This window comes from Musa acuminata, chromosome BXJ3-1, assembly GCF_036884655.1.
Source record: "Musa acuminata AAA Group cultivar baxijiao chromosome BXJ3-1, Cavendish_Baxijiao_AAA, whole genome shotgun sequence".
In the NCBI taxonomy this organism is placed as follows: domain Eukaryota; kingdom Viridiplantae; phylum Streptophyta; class Magnoliopsida; order Zingiberales; family Musaceae; genus Musa; species Musa acuminata.
Genome location: NC_088349.1, coordinates 27,398,250 through 27,410,733, shown reverse-complemented (window position 1 = coordinate 27,410,733; position 12,484 = coordinate 27,398,250). Strand labels below are relative to the sequence as shown.

The following is a 12,484-nucleotide window of genomic DNA, read 5'->3' as shown; positions in this document are numbered from 1 at the left end:
ACCCAATAAGTTCTTCGAGAGGGAATGTTTTAAGGTCCTTGGCCTCTTGAATGGCCGTAACTTTTGGATCCCAACTTTTTGGAAGGGATCTTAAGATTTTAGTGACTAGTTCAAAATTAGAAAAACTTTTACCAAGAGCTTTGAGTCCATTGATGACATCCGTGAACCGGGTGTACATGTCTCCGATGGACTCACTTGGTTTCATCCGGAAAAGTTCGTAAGAATGCACAAGAATATTGATTTTGGACTCTTTCACTCGGCTAGTGCCTTCATGAGTAACCTCTAGAGTTCTCCAAATATCAAAAGCCGAGTCACACATCGAAACGCGATTAAATTCACTTTTGTCAAGTGCACAATATAAGGCATTCATAGCCTTTGCATTTAAAGAAAACATCTTCTTCTCCAAATTATTCCAATGGTTCATTGGGAGAAAAGACATTTCAAATCCATTTTCGACTATGTCCCATAAATTCAAATCCAAAGAAAGTAAGAAAACTCTCATTCGAGTTTTCCAACAAGTGTAGTCCGTCCCATTGAAAAAGGGAGGACGAATGAGAGAGTGACCCTCTTGAAAGCCATAAGGAGTCATTTCTATTTGGGTGTTAAACCAAAGTAGAAAACCGTGGCTCTGATACCAATTGTTAGGATCGGAGTGGCACTAAGAGGGGGGGGTGAATTAGTGCAGCGGATTAAAACGTTGATTTCGATAAATTTTTCGTACGATAAGAACGGAACTTGAAAAGCTTAACTTGAAAGCGTATTCTTAAAGTTGCACAGCAAAGGTAATGATGAAACAAAGCAAGTAAGAAGATTTGCAGTAATGTAAATGACAATAAGAAATGCAAACCAGAGATTACGCCGTTTTTAAAGTGGTTCGGTCAAGTGACCTACATCCACTTGCGAGGCCCCTCTTCGATGAGGCTTCCACCTTCCACTAGCAAATTTCTTGAAAGTGAAGGGTGAATACCCCTCTTACAACTTTTACAAGCGGTTCACTCTCTTACAGATTTTCAACAAGAAAGAAGGAGGTGAACACTAGCAAATTGAAAATAAGACAAGCTAAGACTTTTCTAAGGCTTTTCTCTCAAACACTTGCTGCTCAAAAAGTTGTTCTCTCAGCTGAGATTTGAGGGGTATTTATAGGCCTCAAGAGGATTCAAATTTGGGCTTCAAAATTTGAATTCTCTTTGGGTTCCCGCTGTTGGAGGTGCCACCGCCCAGCCAAGCGGTGCCACCGCCCAGGGCTCGGGTGCTGGGCGATGCCACCACCCAGCCAGGAGGTGTCACCTCCCAGCTCTCGGGTGTTGGGCGGTGCCACCGCCCAGCTAGGCGGTGCCACCGCCTACAGTGTTTTCAGCCCGACTACAGTGTTTTCAGCCACTAGTTGGGCTTCAATCTTGGCTCTCTAGTTCGCTGGTTTAGCTTAATTTTTAGCCTAAACCAACTCTGACTTTGGGCCCAGTTGGCCCCTAACCAGGATATAGGATTATCTCTTAATCCTAATCCTAATTACAAGTGGACTACATAACCAAAACACATCATAAGCAAATTTTCAACCGCGAACGTCGAGTCTTGTTCTAGCGAGCTTTCCGACGAACTTTCTGCTGACGGGCTTCTAGCAAGCTCCCGAACTTGTGATGACTTTAATGAGTAGCCGAGCCTTCTCAGTGATCTCCGTGAACCTCCGACGATCTCTTCGGCGAACTTCCGAAAATTCCGACAGGTTCCCGATTTCTTCTCGGTTGGTTCTGGCAGCATCTCCGACGATTCTTCGGACTCTTAAATGTCCATCGAACTTGACTCCGGTATTCTCGCTTTGTGTTTTATGGTTATCGTAGTTAATCCTGCACACAGAAGCAAACACTCTACTCCGATCTAGACAATTATTATAACGCAAATTGACATTCTGTTGCCCGGCACGTCATTGGTTGGCGCTTCATCCGATTCTTCGGTGCATCGTCCTCTCTTGCGGCTTTTTGCCCAATCGGCGGTTGACCTCCGCAACCCCGATATCCTTGGCGCAATTTCGCTCTCCTTGGCCCGATGCCCGACGCCCGAAGCCTTCTGCCATCCAATATCCTGACGTGATCTCCTCCGACGCAACGTCAATTCCTCCTGCGTTAATTGTCTAATCCTGATCGAGTAGACCTGTATCACTCAAAATGTAGTCAAACATTTAAACACAATAAATTAGTTTCATCATCAAAATCCGAGATTCAACATCTCGAACGATCCCGAAATCCCTATCGCAAGCTCTCTCCGAGCCCTAGCCCGACGACTGCGTATCGGTCACGGCAAGCTCGCGCCGAAACCATCGGCACTTTCTCGAACGATCTCGGAATCGCTATTGCTACCCCAATCCGGAAAGCTCGGGAATCGCTATTGCTACCCCAATCCGGAAAGCTCTTTCCGAGCCCCACGATACTGACAGCGTAGCGGTCACGGCAAATCCCGTGCCCGAAAACAATCGTCTCGGAGGTCTACGGGAGATGTTTCGTATCTCGGGACGCAAAAAGGAGTGCAACACGAGGACTTCCCGGGGGGTCACCCATCCTAGTACTACTCTCGCGCAAGCACGCTTAACTTCGGAGTTCTGATGGGATCCGGTGCTTTAGTGCTGGTATGATCGCACCGGTTTCGGGTGCTTCGTCCCTCGCCTAAGTGCACGTCGCGGCCGGATCATCAACGTCCGGAGCCCCTTGCCCGTCACGAAACCGTCGGCGCCTTCTCGAACGATCCCGAAATCCCTATCGCAAGCTCTCTCCGAGCCCTAGCCCGACGACTGCGTATCGGTCACGGCAAGCTCGCGCCGAAACCATCGGCACTTTCTCGAACGATCTCGGAATCGCTATTGCGACCCCAATCCGGAAAGCTCTTTCCGAGCCCCACGATACTGACTGCGTAGCGGTCACGGCAAATCCCGTGCCCGAAAACCATCGTCTCGGAGGTCTACGGGAGATGTTTCGTATCTCGGGACGTAAAAAGGAGTGCAACACGAGGACTTCCCGGGGGGTCACCCATCCTAGTACTACTCTCGCCCAAGCACGCTTAACTTCTGAGTTCTGATGGGATCCGGTGCTTTAGTGCTGGTATGATCGCACCGGTTTCGAGTGCTTCGTCCCTCGCTAATGTGCGCGTCGCGGCCGGCACATCAACGTCCGGAGCCCCTTGCCCGTCACGAAATCGTCGACGCTTTCTCGAACGATCCCGAAATCCCTATCGCAAGCTCTCTCCGAGCCCTAGCCCGACGACTGCGTATCGGTCACGGCAAGCTCGCGCCGAAACCATCGGCACTTTCTCGAACGATCTCGGAATCGCTATTGCTACCCCAATCCGGAAAGCTCTTTCCGAGCCCCACGATACTGACAGCGTAGCGGTCACGGCAAATCCCGTGCCCGAAAACAATCGTCTCGGAGGTCTACGGGAGATGTTTCGTATCTCGGGACGCAAAAAGGAGTGCAACACGAGGACTTCCCGGGAGGTCACCCATCCTAGTACTACTCTCGCCCAAGCACGCTTAACTTCGGAGTTCTGATGGGATCCGGTGCTTTAGTGCTGGTATGATCGCACCGGTTTCGGGTGCTTCGTCCCTCGCCTATGTGCACGTCGCGGCCGGCGCAAGCTCGCGCCGAAACCATCGGCACTTTCTCGTCTCGGAGGTCTACGGGAGATGTTTCGTATCTCGGGACGCAAAAAGGAGTGCAACACGAGGACTTCCCGGGAGGTCACCCATCCTAGTACTACTCTCGCCCAAGCACGCTTAACTTCGAAGTTCTGATGGGATCCGGTGCTTTAGTGCTGGTATGATCGCACCGGTTTCGGGTGCTTCGTCCCTCGCCTAAGTGCACGTCGCGGCCGGCACATCAACGTCCGGAGCCCCTTGCCCGTCACGAAACCGTCGGCGCTTTCTCGAACGATCCCGAAATCCCTATCGCAAGCTCTCTCTGAGCCCTAGCCCGACGACTGCGTATCGGTCACGGCAAGCTCGCGCCGAAACCATCGGCACTTTCTCGAACGATCTCGGAATCGCTATTGCGACCCCAATCCGGAAAGCTCTTTCCGAGCCCCACGATACTGACTGCATAGCAGTCACGGCAAATTCCGTGCCCGAAAACAATCATCTCGGAGGTCTACGGGAGATGTTTCGTATCTCAGGACGCAAAAAGGAGTGCAACACGAGGACTTCCCGGGGGGTCACCCATCCTAGTACTACTCTCGCCCAAGCACGCTTAACTTCGGAGTTCTGATGGGATCCGGTGCTTTAGTGCTGGTATGATCGCACCGGTTTCGGGTGCTTCGTCCCTCGCCTATGTGCAAGTCGCGGCCGTCACATCAACGTCCGGAGCCCCTTGCCCGTCACGAAACCGTCGGCGCTTTCTCGAACGATCCCGAAATCCCTATCGCAAGCTCTCTCCGAGCCCTAGCCCGACGACTGCGTATCGGTCACGGTAAGCTCGCGCCGAAACCATCGGCACTTTCTCGAACGATCTCGGAATCGCTATTGCGACCCCAATCCTGAAAGCTCTTTCCGAGCCCCACGATACTGACTGCATAGCAGTCACGGCAAATTCCGTGCCCGAAAAAAATCGTCTCGGAGATCTACGGGAGATGTTTCGTATCTCTGGACGCAAAAATGAGTGCAACACGAGGACTTCCCGGGGGGTCACCCATCCTAGTACTACTCTCGCCCAAGCACGCTTAACTTCGGAGTTCTGATGGGATCCGGTGCTTTAGTGCTGGTATGATCGCAACGGTTTCGGGTGCTTCGTCCCTCGCCTAAGTGCACGTCGCGGCCGGCACATCAACGTCCGGAGCCCCTTGCCCGTCACGAAACCGTCGGCGCTTTCTCGAATGATCCCGAAATCCCTATCGTAAGCTCTCTCCGAGCCCTAGCCCGACGACTGCGTATCGATCACGGCAAGCTCGCGCCGAAACCATCGGCACTTTCTTGAACGATCTCGTAATCGCTATTGCTACCCCAATCCGGAAAGCTCTTTCCGAGCCCCACGATACTGACTGCGTAGCGGTCACGGCAAATCCCGTGCCCGAAAACAATCGTCTCAGAGGTCTACGGGAGATGTTTCATATCTCGGGACGCAAAAAGGAGTGCAACACGAGGACTTCCCGGGGGGTCACCCATCCTAGTACTACTCACGCGCAAGCACGCTTAACTTCGGAGTTCTGATGGGATCCGGTGCTTTAGTGCTTGTATGATCGCACCAGATTCGGGTGCTTCGTCCCTCGCTTATGTGCACGTCGCGGCCGGCGCATCAACGTCCGGAGCCCCTTGCCGGTCACGAAACCGTCGGCACTTTCTCGAACGATCCCGAAATCCCTATCGCAAGCTCTCTCCGAGCCCTAGCCGGACGACTGCGTATCGGTCACGGCAAGCTCGCGCCGAAACCATCGGCACTTTCTCGAACGATCTCGTAATCGCTATTGCTACCCCAATCCGGAAAGCTCTTTCCGAGCCCCACGATACCGACAGCGTAGCGGTCACAGCAAATCCCGTGCCCGAAAACAATCGTCTCGGAGGTCTACGGGAGATGTTTCATATCTCGGGACGCAAAAAGGAGTGCAACACGAGGACTTCCCGGGGGGTCACCCATCCTAGTACTACTCTCGCGCAAGCACGCTTAACTTCGAAGTTCTGATGGGATCCGGTGCTTTAGTGCTGGTATGATCGCACCGGTTTCGGGTGCTTCTTCCCTCGCCTAAGTGCACGTCGCGGCCGGCACATCAACGTTCGGAGCCCCTTGCCCGTCACGAAACTGTCGGCGCTTTCTCGAACGATCCCGAAATCCCTATCGCAAGCTCTCTCCGAGCCCTAACCCGACGACTGCGTATCGATCACGGCAAGCTCGCGCCGAAACCATCAGCACTTTCTCGAACGATCTCGGAATCGCTATTGCGACCCCAATTCGTAAAGCTCTTTCCGAGCCCCACGATACTGACTGCGTAGCGGTCACGGCAAATCCCGTGCCCGAAAACAATCGTCTCGGAGGTCTACGGGAGATGTTTCATATCTCGGGACGCAAAAAGGAGTGCAACACGAGGACTTCCAGGGGTGTCACCCATCCTAGTACTACTCACGCGCAAGCACGCTTAACTTCGGAGTTCTGATGGGATCCGGTGCTTTAGTGCTGGTATGATCGCACCAGTTTCGGGTGCTTCTTCCCTCTCCTATGTGCACGACGCGGCCGGCGCATCAACGTCCGGAGCCCCTTGCCGGTCACGAAACCGTCGGCGCTTTCTCGAACGATCCCGAAATCCCTATCGCAAGCTCTCTCCGAGCCCTAGCCGGACGACTGCGTATCGATCACGGCAAGCTCGCGCCGAAACCATCGGCACTTTCTCGAACGATCTCGTAATCGCTATTGCTACCCCAATCCGGAAAGCTCTTTCCGAGCCCCACGATACTGACAGCGTAGCGGTCACAGCAAATCCCGTGCCCGAAAACAATCGTCTCGGAGGTCTACGGGAGATGTTTCATATCTCGGGACGCAAAAAGGAGTGCAACACGAGGACTTCCCGGGGGGTCACCCATCCTAGTACTACTCTCGCGCAAGCACGCTTAACTTCGGAGTTCTGATGGGATCCGGTGCTTTAGTGCTGGTATGATCGCACCGGTTTCGGGTGCTTCTTCCCTCGCCTAAGTGCAGGTCGCGGCCGGCACATCAACGTCCGGAGCCCCTTGCCCGTCACGAAACCGTCGGCGCTTTCTCTAACGATCCCGAAATCCCTATCGCAAGCTCTCTCCGAGCCCTAGCCCGACGACTGCGTATCGGTCACGGCAAGCTCGCGCCGAAACCATCGGCACTTTCTCGAACGATCTCGGAATCGCTATTGCGACCCCAATTCGTAAAGCTCTTTCCGAGCCCCACGATACTGACTGCGTAGCGGTCACGGCAAATCCCGTGCCCGAAAACAATCGTCTCGGAGGTCTACGGGAGATGTTTCGTATCTCGGGACGCAAAAAGGAGTGCAACACGAGGACTTCCCGAGGGGTCACCCATCCTAGTACTACTCTCGCCCATGCGCACTTAACTTCAGAGTTCTGATGGGATCCGGTGCTTTAGTGCTGGTATGATCTCACCAATTTTGGTTGCTTCGTCCCTCGCCTATGTGCACATCGCGGCCGGCGCATCAACGTCCGGAGCCCCTTGCCCGTCACGAAATCGTCGGCGCTTTCTCGAACGATCCCAAAATCCCTATCGCAAGCTCTCTCCGAGCCCTAGCCCGACGAATGCGTATCGGTCACGACAAGCTCGCGCCGAAACCATCGGCACTTTCTCGAACGATCTCGGAATCGCTATTGCTACCCCAATCCGGAAAGCTCTTTCCGAGCCCCACGATACTGACAGCGTAGCGGTCACGGCAAATCCCATGCCCGAAAACAATCGTCTCGGAGGTCTACGGGAGATGTTTCGTATCTCGGGACGCAAAAAGGAGTGCAACACATGGACTTCCCGGGGGGTCACCCATCCTAGTACTACTCTCGCCCAAGCACGCTTAAATTCGGAGTTCTGATGGGATCCGGTGCTTTAGTGCTGGTATGATCGCACCGGTTTCGGGTGCTTCGTCCGTCGCCTATGTGCACGTCGCGGCCGGCACGTTGACCTATCGCAAGCTCTCTCCGAGCCCTAGCTCGACGACTGCGTATCGGTCACGGCAAGCTCGCGCCGAAACCATCGGCACTTTCTCGAACGATCTCGGAATCGCTATTGCGACCCCAATCCGGAAAGCTCTTTCCGAGCTCACGATACTGACTGCTTAGCAGTCACGGCAAATTCCGTGCCCGAAAAAAATCGTCTCGGAGGTCTACGGGAGATGTTTCGTATCTCGGGACGCAAAAAGGAGTGGAACACGAGGACTTCCCGGGGGGTCACCCATCCTAGTACTACTCTCGCCCAAGCACGCTTAACTTCTGAGTTCTGATGGGATCCGGTGCTTTAATGCTGGTATGATCGCACCGATTTCGGGTGCTTCGTCCCTCGCCTAAGTGCACGTCGCGGCCGGCACATCAACATCCGGCCCGACGACTGCGTATCGGTCACGGCAAGCTCGCGCCGGCAAATTCCGTGCCCGAAAACAATCGTCTCGGAGGTCTACGGGAGATGTTTCGTATCTCGGGACGCAAAAAGGAGTGAAACCATCGGCACTTTCTCGAACGATCTCGGAATCGCTATTGCGACCCCAATCCGGAAAGCTCTTTCCGAGCTCACGATACTGACTGCTTAGCAGTCACGGCAAATTCCGTGCCCGAAAAAAATCGTCTCGGAGGTCTACGGGAGATGTTTCGTATCTCGGGACGCAAAAAGGAGTGGAACACGAGGACTTCCCGGGGGGTCACCCATCCTAGTACTACTCTCGCCCAAGCACGCTTAACTTCTGAGTTCTGATGGGATCCGGTGCTTTAATGCTGGTATGATCGCACCGATTTCGGGTGCTTCGTCCCTCGCCTAAGTGCACGTCGCGGCCGGCACATCAACATCCGGCCCGACGACTGCGTATCGGTCACGGCAAGCTCGCGCCGGCAAATTCCGTGCCCGAAAACAATCGTCTCGGAGGTCTACGGGAGATGTTTCGTATCTCGGGACGCAAAAAGGAGTGAAACCATCGGCACTTTCTCGAACGATCTCGGAATCGCTATTGCGACCCCAATCCGGAAAGCTCTTTCCGAGCTCACGATACTGACTGCTTAGCAGTCACGGCAAATTCCGTGCCCGAAAAAAATCGTCTCGGAGGTCTACGGGAGATGTTTCGTATCTCGGGACGCAAAAAGGAGTGGAACACGAGGACTTCCCGGGGGGTCACCCATCCTAGTACTACTCTCGCCCAAGCACGCTTAACTTCTGAGTTCTGATGGGATCCGGTGCTTTAATGCTGGTATGATCGCACCGATTTCGGGTGCTTCGTCCCTCGCCTAAGTGCACGTCGCGGCCGGCACATCAACATCCGGCCCGACGACTGCGTATCGGTCACGGCAAGCTCGCGCCGGCAAATTCCGTGCCCGAAAACAATCGTCTCGGAGGTCTACGGGAGATGTTTCGTATCTCGGGACGCAAAAAGGAGTGTAACACGAGGACTTCCCGAGGGGTCACCCATCCTAGTACTACTCTCGCCCAAGCACGCTTAACTTCGGAGTTCTGATGGGATCCGGTGCTTTAGTGCTGGTATGATCGCACCGGTTTCGGGTGCTTCGTCCCTCGCTTATGTGCACGTCGCGGCCGGCGCATCAACGTCCGGAGCCCCTTGCCCGTCACGAAATCGTCGGCGCTTTCTCGAACGATCCCGAAATCCCTATCGCAAGCTCTCTCCGAGCCCTAGCCCGACGACTGCGTATCGGTCACGGCAAGCTCGCGCCGAAACCATCGGCACTTTCTCGAACGATCTCGGAATCGCTATTGCGACCCCAATTCGTAAAGCTCTTTCCGAGCCCCACGATACTGACTGCGTAGCAGTCACGGCAAATTCCGTGCCCGAAAACAATCGTCTCGTAGGTCTATGGGAGATGTTTCGTATCTCGGGACGCAAAAAGGAGTGCAACACGTGGACTTCCCGGGGGGTCACCCATCCTAGTACTACTCTCACCCAAGCAAGCTTACCTTCGGAGTTCTAATGGGATCCGGTGCTTTAGTGCTAGTATGATCGCATCGTTTTTGGTTGCTTCGTCCCTCGCTTATGTGCACGTCGAGGCAGGCGCATCAACGTTCGGAGCCCCTTGCCCGTCACGAAATCGTCGGCGCTTTCTCGAAGGATCCCGAAATCCCTATCGCAAGCTCTCTCCGAGCCCTAGCCCGACGACTGCGTATCGGTCACGGCAAGCTCGCGCCGAAACCATCGGCACTTTCTCGAACGATCTCGGAATCGCTATTGCTACCCCAATCCGGAAAGCTCTTTCCGAGCCCCACGATACTGACAGCGTAGCGGTCACGGCAAATCCCGTGCCCGAAAACAATCGTCTCGGAGGTCTACGGGAGAAGTTTCGTATCTCGGGACGCAAAAAGGTGTGCAACACGAGGACTTCCCGGGGGGTCACCCATCCTAGTACTACTCTCACCCAAGCACGCTTAACTTCGGAGTTCTGATGGGATCCGGTGCTTTAGTGCTGGTATGATCGCACCGGTTTCGGGTGCTTCGTCCCTCGCCTATGTGCACGTCGCGGCCGTCACATCAACGTCCGGAGCCCCTTGCCCGTCACGAAACCGTCGGCGCTTTCTCGAACGATCCCGAAACCCCTATCGCATGCTCTCTCCGAGCCCTAGCTCGACGACTGCGTATCGGTCATGGCAAGCTCGCGCCGAAACCATCGGCACTTTCTCGAATGATCTCGGAATCGCTATTGCGACCCCAATCCGGAAATCTCTTTCCGAGCCCCACGATACTGACTGCTTAGCAGTCACGGCAAATTCCGTGCCCGAAAACAATCGTCTCGGAGGTCTACGGGAGATGTTTCGTATCTCGGGACGCAAAAAGGAGTGCAACACGAGGACTTCCCGGGGGGTCACCCATCCTAGTACTACTCTCGCCCAAGCACGCTTAACTTCGGAGTTCTGATGGGATCCGGTGCTTTAGTGCTGGTATGATCGCACCGGTTTCGGGTGCTTCGTCCCTCGCCTATGTGCACGTCGCGGCCGTCACATCAACGTCCGGAGCCCCTTACCCGTCACGAAACCGTCGGCGCTTTCTCGAACGATCCCGAAATCCCTATCGCAAGCTCTCTCTGAGCCCTAGCCCGACGACTGCGTATCGGTCACGGCAAGCTCGCGCCGAAACCATCGGCACTTTCTCAAACGATCTCGGAATCGCTATTGCGACCCCAATCCGGAAAGCTCTTTCCGAGCCCCAAGATACTGACTGCGTACCAGTCACGGCAAATTCCGTGCCCGAAAACAATCGTCTCGGAGGTCTACGGGAGATGTTTCGTATCTCGGGACGCAAAGAGGAGTGCAACACGAGGACTTCCCGGGGGGTCACCCATCCTAGTACTACTCTCGCCCAAGCACGCTTAACTTCGGAGTTCTGATGGGATCCGGTGCTTTAGTGCTGGTATGATCGCACCGGTTTCGGGTGCTTCGTCCCTCGCCTATGTGTACGTCGCGGCCGGCACATCAACGTCCGGAGCCCCTTGCCCGTCACGAAACCGTCGGCGTTTTCTCGAACGATCCCGAAATCTCTATCGCAAGCTCTCTCTGAGCCCTAGCCCGACGACTGCGTATCGGTCACGGCAAGCTCGCGCCGAAACCATCGGCACTTTCTCGAACGATCTCGGAATCGCTATTGCGACCCCAATCCGGAAAGCTCTTTCCGAGCCCCACGATACTGACTGCGTAGCAGTCACGGCAAATTCCGTGCCCGAAAACAATCGTCTCGTAGGTCTATGGGAGATGTTTCGAATCTCGGGACGCAAAAAGGAGTGCAACACGAGGACTTCCCGGGGGGTCACCCATCCTAGTACTACTCTAGCCCAAGCACGCTTAACTTCGGAGTTCTGATGGGATCCGGTGCTTTAGTGCTGGTATGATCGCACCGGTTTCGGGTGCTTCGTCCCTCGCCTAAGTGCACGTCGCGGCCGGCACATCAGAAAACAATCGTCTCGGAGGTCTACGGGAGATGTTTCGTATCTCGGGACGCAAAAAAGAGTGCAACACGAGGACTTCTCGGGGGGTCACCCATCCTAGTACTACTCTCGCCCAAGCACGCTTAACTTCGGAGTTCTGATGGGATCCGGTGCTTTAGTGCTGGTATGATCGCAACGGTTTCGGGTGCTTCGTCCCTCGCCAAAGTGCACGTCGCGGCCGGCACATCAACGTCCGGAACCCCTTGCCCGTCACGAAACCGTCGGCGCTTTCTCGAACGATCCCGAAATCCCTATCGCAAGCTCTCTCCGAGCCCTAGCCCGACGACTGCGCATCGATCACGGCAAGCTCGCGCCGAAACCATCGGCACTTTCTCGAACGATCTCGCAATCGCTATTGCTACCCCAATCCGGAAATCTCTTTCCGAGCCCCACGATACTGACTGCGTAGCGGTCACGGCAAATCCCGTGCCCGAAAACAATCTTCTCAGAGGTCTACGGGAGATGTTTCTTATCTCGGGACGCAAAAAGGAGTGCAACACGAGGACTTCCCGGGGGGTCACCCATCCTAGTACTACTCTCGCGCAAGCACGCTTAACTTCGGAGTTCTGATGGGATCCGGTGCTTTAGTGCTGGTATGATCGCACCGGTTTCGGGTGCTTCGTCCCTCGCCTATGTGCACGTCGCGGCCGGCGCATCAACGTCCGGAGCCCCTTGCCGGTCACGAAACCGTCGGCGCTTTCTCGAACGATCCCGAAATCCCTATCGCAAGCTCTCTCCGAGCCCTAGGCCGACGACTGCGTATCGGTCACGGCAAGCTCGCGCCGAAACCATCGGCACTTTCTCAAACGATCTCGGAATCGCTATTGCGACCCCAATCCGGAAAGCTCTTTCCGAGCCCCA

At 54.8% G+C, this 12,484-nt stretch overlaps 23 non-coding genes across 23 annotated transcripts; all 23 read right to left on the bottom strand.

Moving 5' to 3' along the window:
* Positions 1 to 2,515: 2,515 nt before the first annotated feature.
* LOC135630415 (5S ribosomal RNA) lies at positions 2,516 to 2,634 on the bottom strand. The gene has a single exon (XR_010493940.1). It is a non-coding gene; the product is annotated as a 5S ribosomal RNA (ribosomal RNA).
* A 350-nt stretch (positions 2,635 to 2,984) lies between these two features.
* Positions 2,985 to 3,103, bottom strand: LOC135630337 (5S ribosomal RNA). The gene has a single exon (XR_010493864.1). It is a non-coding gene; the product is annotated as a 5S ribosomal RNA (ribosomal RNA).
* Positions 3,104 to 3,453: 350 nt separating this feature from the next.
* LOC135630265 (5S ribosomal RNA) lies at positions 3,454 to 3,572 on the bottom strand. The gene has a single exon (XR_010493793.1). It is a non-coding gene; the product is annotated as a 5S ribosomal RNA (ribosomal RNA).
* A 124-nt stretch (positions 3,573 to 3,696) lies between these two features.
* LOC135630163 (5S ribosomal RNA) lies at positions 3,697 to 3,815 on the bottom strand. Its single transcript, XR_010493690.1, has one exon. It is a non-coding gene; the product is annotated as a 5S ribosomal RNA (ribosomal RNA).
* A 350-nt stretch (positions 3,816 to 4,165) lies between these two features.
* On the bottom strand, positions 4,166 to 4,284 carry LOC135630368 (5S ribosomal RNA). Its single transcript, XR_010493893.1, has one exon. It is a non-coding gene; the product is annotated as a 5S ribosomal RNA (ribosomal RNA).
* A 350-nt stretch (positions 4,285 to 4,634) lies between these two features.
* On the bottom strand, positions 4,635 to 4,753 carry LOC135630284 (5S ribosomal RNA). Its single transcript, XR_010493812.1, has one exon. It is a non-coding gene; the product is annotated as a 5S ribosomal RNA (ribosomal RNA).
* Positions 4,754 to 5,103: 350 nt separating this feature from the next.
* LOC135629813 (5S ribosomal RNA) lies at positions 5,104 to 5,222 on the bottom strand. Its single transcript, XR_010493378.1, has one exon. It is a non-coding gene; the product is annotated as a 5S ribosomal RNA (ribosomal RNA).
* Positions 5,223 to 5,572: 350 nt separating this feature from the next.
* LOC135630589 (5S ribosomal RNA) lies at positions 5,573 to 5,691 on the bottom strand. Its single transcript, XR_010494111.1, has one exon. It is a non-coding gene; the product is annotated as a 5S ribosomal RNA (ribosomal RNA).
* Positions 5,692 to 6,041: 350 nt separating this feature from the next.
* LOC135629945 (5S ribosomal RNA) lies at positions 6,042 to 6,160 on the bottom strand. Its single transcript, XR_010493507.1, has one exon. It is a non-coding gene; the product is annotated as a 5S ribosomal RNA (ribosomal RNA).
* Positions 6,161 to 6,510: 350 nt separating this feature from the next.
* LOC135630413 (5S ribosomal RNA) lies at positions 6,511 to 6,629 on the bottom strand. The gene has a single exon (XR_010493938.1). It is a non-coding gene; the product is annotated as a 5S ribosomal RNA (ribosomal RNA).
* A 350-nt stretch (positions 6,630 to 6,979) lies between these two features.
* LOC135629942 (5S ribosomal RNA) lies at positions 6,980 to 7,098 on the bottom strand. The gene has a single exon (XR_010493503.1). It is a non-coding gene; the product is annotated as a 5S ribosomal RNA (ribosomal RNA).
* Positions 7,099 to 7,448: 350 nt separating this feature from the next.
* LOC135630447 (5S ribosomal RNA) lies at positions 7,449 to 7,567 on the bottom strand. Its single transcript, XR_010493973.1, has one exon. It is a non-coding gene; the product is annotated as a 5S ribosomal RNA (ribosomal RNA).
* A 289-nt stretch (positions 7,568 to 7,856) lies between these two features.
* LOC135629889 (5S ribosomal RNA) lies at positions 7,857 to 7,975 on the bottom strand. The gene has a single exon (XR_010493452.1). It is a non-coding gene; the product is annotated as a 5S ribosomal RNA (ribosomal RNA).
* Positions 7,976 to 8,320: 345 nt separating this feature from the next.
* On the bottom strand, positions 8,321 to 8,439 carry LOC135629887 (5S ribosomal RNA). Its single transcript, XR_010493450.1, has one exon. It is a non-coding gene; the product is annotated as a 5S ribosomal RNA (ribosomal RNA).
* Positions 8,440 to 8,784: 345 nt separating this feature from the next.
* LOC135629886 (5S ribosomal RNA) lies at positions 8,785 to 8,903 on the bottom strand. Its single transcript, XR_010493449.1, has one exon. It is a non-coding gene; the product is annotated as a 5S ribosomal RNA (ribosomal RNA).
* Positions 8,904 to 9,071: 168 nt separating this feature from the next.
* On the bottom strand, positions 9,072 to 9,190 carry LOC135630324 (5S ribosomal RNA). Its single transcript, XR_010493852.1, has one exon. It is a non-coding gene; the product is annotated as a 5S ribosomal RNA (ribosomal RNA).
* Positions 9,191 to 9,540: 350 nt separating this feature from the next.
* Positions 9,541 to 9,659, bottom strand: LOC135629989 (5S ribosomal RNA). The gene has a single exon (XR_010493549.1). It is a non-coding gene; the product is annotated as a 5S ribosomal RNA (ribosomal RNA).
* Positions 9,660 to 10,009: 350 nt separating this feature from the next.
* Positions 10,010 to 10,128, bottom strand: LOC135630365 (5S ribosomal RNA). The gene has a single exon (XR_010493890.1). It is a non-coding gene; the product is annotated as a 5S ribosomal RNA (ribosomal RNA).
* A 350-nt stretch (positions 10,129 to 10,478) lies between these two features.
* On the bottom strand, positions 10,479 to 10,597 carry LOC135630356 (5S ribosomal RNA). Its single transcript, XR_010493882.1, has one exon. It is a non-coding gene; the product is annotated as a 5S ribosomal RNA (ribosomal RNA).
* A 350-nt stretch (positions 10,598 to 10,947) lies between these two features.
* Positions 10,948 to 11,066, bottom strand: LOC135630345 (5S ribosomal RNA). Its single transcript, XR_010493871.1, has one exon. It is a non-coding gene; the product is annotated as a 5S ribosomal RNA (ribosomal RNA).
* A 350-nt stretch (positions 11,067 to 11,416) lies between these two features.
* Positions 11,417 to 11,535, bottom strand: LOC135630309 (5S ribosomal RNA). The gene has a single exon (XR_010493837.1). It is a non-coding gene; the product is annotated as a 5S ribosomal RNA (ribosomal RNA).
* Positions 11,536 to 11,642: 107 nt separating this feature from the next.
* Positions 11,643 to 11,761, bottom strand: LOC135630290 (5S ribosomal RNA). Its single transcript, XR_010493818.1, has one exon. It is a non-coding gene; the product is annotated as a 5S ribosomal RNA (ribosomal RNA).
* A 350-nt stretch (positions 11,762 to 12,111) lies between these two features.
* On the bottom strand, positions 12,112 to 12,230 carry LOC135630412 (5S ribosomal RNA). Its single transcript, XR_010493937.1, has one exon. It is a non-coding gene; the product is annotated as a 5S ribosomal RNA (ribosomal RNA).
* Positions 12,231 to 12,484: the final 254 nt, after the last annotated feature.